The sequence below is a fragment of the Rhagoletis zephyria genome, unplaced genomic scaffold (genome assembly GCF_001687245.7).
Source record: "Rhagoletis zephyria isolate East Lansing unplaced genomic scaffold, Rhagoletis_zephyria_1.1 Rzeph_scaffold_01597, whole genome shotgun sequence".
Classification (NCBI taxonomy): domain Eukaryota; kingdom Metazoa; phylum Arthropoda; class Insecta; order Diptera; family Tephritidae; genus Rhagoletis; species Rhagoletis zephyria.
Window position 1 is genome coordinate 27,518 of NW_016158681.1, and position 3,986 is coordinate 31,503.

Below are 3,986 nucleotides of genomic sequence, written 5' to 3' on the forward strand. Positions count from 1 at the left end.
TACATTATTTTCTATTAAATCCCTTTATTTGCCTGGTCTAAAACCAAAAAAATAAAAAACTCTATCGTCCCGTCTGCTATGTAGCTGCGCTCAAGCCGAAATTGCACGTACGAAATCCAAAATCTGACTGACGGTGTGCCCATTGAGTAAGCGTTGTGTGAGGGTAGATTTGCGAAGAAAGGTGCGCACTGCAGCGAGAAAGTTGCCTCTGTATATTCCAGTGACGTCGCTGTAAGCGTCACCGTAAACGGCATCCTGGCGGGTAGTGGTAGTAGTCCGCCGAACGAAGCAAAANGCCTTCAGGCATGCTGCTATAAAACGTAACTCTCCGCATTTTTTCTAAAGAAATTATTGTTTTCTCCCCTACATTATTTTCTATTAAATCCCTTTATTTGCCTGGTCTAAAACCAAAAAAATAAAAAACTCTATCGTCCCGTCTGCTATGTAGCTGCGCTCAAGCCGAAATTGCACGTACGAAATCCAAAATCTGACTGACGGTGTGCCCATTGAGTAAGCGTTGTGTGAGGGTAGATTTGCGAAGAAAGGTGCGCACTGCAGCGAGAAAGTTGCCTCTGTATATTCCAGTGACGTCGCTGTAAGCGTCACCGTAAACGGCATCCTGGCGGGTAGTGGTAGTAGTCCGCCGAACGAAGCAAAAATTATAAGCGACATGAGAGAATATTTAAGTAACTCTCTACTCAATTTAAGCTCTAATAAAAAAAAAAAAATAGTTGCTCTTGTAAATGCATGTAAAAGGCAGCGTCGATTGAGATATTTCCTGAATGTCCTGACTTGTAGGTGTAACTACATAATTTGAAAATTACAATAGGAAGCACTCATTTAATAGGTACGCTCGGTAGATCTGTTTGCAGAAATGTATTTCAAAGCTGCAATATATGCACTGTTGGAAAATTCGGCTGTAGTAACTAGATAAATTAGATTATCAGCATAAAGGATATTCTGATGAAAATTGTCGAATATAGAACACAGAACTCACGTACAGGATATACGAGGGTAGTTTGATAAGTCATTCACTTTTTTCCATATTCCTCGCAGTAATTGCAATGCTGCTCCAGTCGACTACGTTCTATTTGTAGACTACTGCCAAAATTTTAAATGCTTTATTTGCAAGGCAATTTTTAATTTTTTGTTTAAAAAAGAAAAATGTTTGTGTTTTACTGTTTTAAATTTTAGAGACTTAAATATAAAATACAATTTATATATATGTGACCTGGTCTACGGAAAGGGGGCTTAGGTGTCAAAAAATCAATTTTCACTTTTTGGTTGATTCGGATGGAAGATGAGATGCTTTTCACTTTTAACAGCTTTTTCACAGAAAACTAGTTTTCGCACGTAAGCTCCCTTTTCGTAGACCAGGTCACATATATTTTTTTCAAATTAATTTTTAAATTTTATTGTTTTAGACAAAAATTGGTTTTTTATTTTTATTTAATTTTTAGAAACTTATATTTTTTTTCCTTTTCAAATTATTATTTTTTAAATACTATTGTTAAAAAAGATTTTTTTTTCAAAAGTTTTCAAGAACTTACTTTGTTTTTACTCCTTTAATTTTTATTTATTTTTTCTGTGTTTTTAATTTAAGTTCAGCCTAGAACTGGCAAAATTTTGCGTTAGCATCTCTGACTTAAAGAGTTACCAAAAAAAAAAAAAACGGTCTGCTGATCGTATTTGGCCTCCCCTTGCTTTTTCTGCATGCCGGAAAGTATGCATCAACTAGGAAAAACTTGTCTTACACTTACTTTGTGTGCAGAATTCGAGTCACATTTTTCCCATTAAATGAAAATTTCGTGAAATTAGCTAGCACCTACTTTTTAGATCTGCTTCAAAGGATGTCTCAATTGTTAAGTGCTGCGGTAAGAAAACTTTCTTTAAGAGCCAGAATACAGATGTGTTCAACAAAATAGAGCCTATCAGGGCGATTCTGGCAACAGTCTTTCACCTCAGCACAGTCTTTCGAAAGGCAAGAGTCTTTCATAAGACAATTGCCAAATCTGGCAACTGGCTTGAAAGCTATTTTCTGTCTTTCGAATGATCAAATGAAAGATCTGCTAACGAATCGGTCTTAGCGTTATGCTGTTTGACTTTTAACAATTAGTTTTCCTAAAAATTAAATTAAATCAAAAAAATATATTTTTGTTTGTAAAACAATAAAATCTAAAAAGAAAACGAATTTATTAAAAAAGCGAAAACATTTTTTTTTAAGTTAAATTAATGAATGAAGATATAAAAAACAACATAAGCAGAAACCAATGATCGGATCTAAACCAAATTAGTATGGCACCACCTTTTCTTTAAAAGAAGAATTATAGAAATCGGTTGACGCAGTTATGGTGCAACATACATAAAAATTTGATAAATCGATAACCTTCTCCTTTTTTATGACGGTTAAAAACATTTTTCTTTTAAAAAATAACAGAAAATTAAACAAAAAAGAAAAAATTGAATTGTATTAAAAATATAAATTTCTTCTAAATATAATAAAATCTTAAAAGTAAAAGAAAATAAGATTTAAAAAATATAAAATTAAAGCAACGAAACAAATCAAATAGATTTCTAAAAATTAAATGAAATTAAAAAATATATTTTTGTGTAAAACAATACATTCAAGATTTAAAATAAAATATGTTAAAAAAGAAAACAAATTTAATTTAAAAAAATTTATAAAATATGTTTTTTTTTTAATTTAATGAATGCTATTTTTCTTTTTTTAAATAATAAAACGTTAACATTAATCAAATTTTCGTTTTTAATCCACTTTGTTTTTTTTTAAGAAAAATAATTACTTCCACAAATTTCATTTAATGTTAAGAAAGTAATTTTTTGCACTTTTCCTTTTTTAATTAAATTTGGTTTCTTTAATTTAATTTTCTTTAATTTTTAGATTCTAATGTTTAAAAAGGAAAAATATTTTTTAATCTCATTTAATTTTTAGAAAATCATTTTATTTTGTTTCGTTAATTCATTTTCCCCAGAATTCGAACCTCGCATCTCTCGAATGGCAGGCCTATTGCGACTGCTGGAGCAGCGTGAACAAAAATATATGCATTAGGGTGGTCCTTAAAAAATCAGTAATACCACGGTCACAGATATCATATATAAATTTTGGTCCCCTTTGAAGACGGTTAAGGCGTGTCGCACAGGGGGCAAAGTTCAGATTCCTTTATAGAGACTCAGAAAATTTAAATTCATTTTTTTCATATAATACCCATAGTCGATACAACCATAGTCGAAGATATCGCATATAAATTTTGGTCTCGATTGCAGTCGGTTAAGACGTTTTCATTAATTCAGTGCGACACGCCTTAACCGTATCCAATAGGGACCAAAATTTATACGTGATATATTCGACTATGGTAGCATCGACGCAGGGGTTTAATCTTATTAAATCTGATGTAAACATTTCCTTCCTACATTTAAGAACCATCCTAATATACATACATATATGTTTAAGCGCTACTCAGCTTTTCTCTGTACACTCAAGTCATCCTCATACCCTCTAAATATGAAATCTCTCAATTTGAGTATCTACCTTTGTCAATTTTCGCCCCCTACGAAGGTAATATCCATATAAGGGAACTGGAAAACACCCCCTAAAATTATGCTTACGTTCAATAAAATTCATTGCTTTCCCATTTCGCTTTCCAGTGCTTGTAAAGGGCATACAAGAAATACTCGCAAGCTCTAAATTTCTTAGTTTTTTTTTTTTATTTGCATTACATATACATATTTTTGCAACAAAAGCGATTCACTCGCATTGTGTCTGCTATTATTAAAATGCAGCGGTGGTTGGGCCTGTCGTTTCTCGGTCGGCTGTCGCCATCGTCACGATGTCGAGTCGGCCACCTTTGTCGTCATCATCCCTTTGTGCATGCGTATAAAGCGTGAAGTATGTGTAGCAATATCCTGCGAGCCAACAAATGCGTCCCGCTTCTCCTTGCACTATAATATGTATGTATGTATGTATA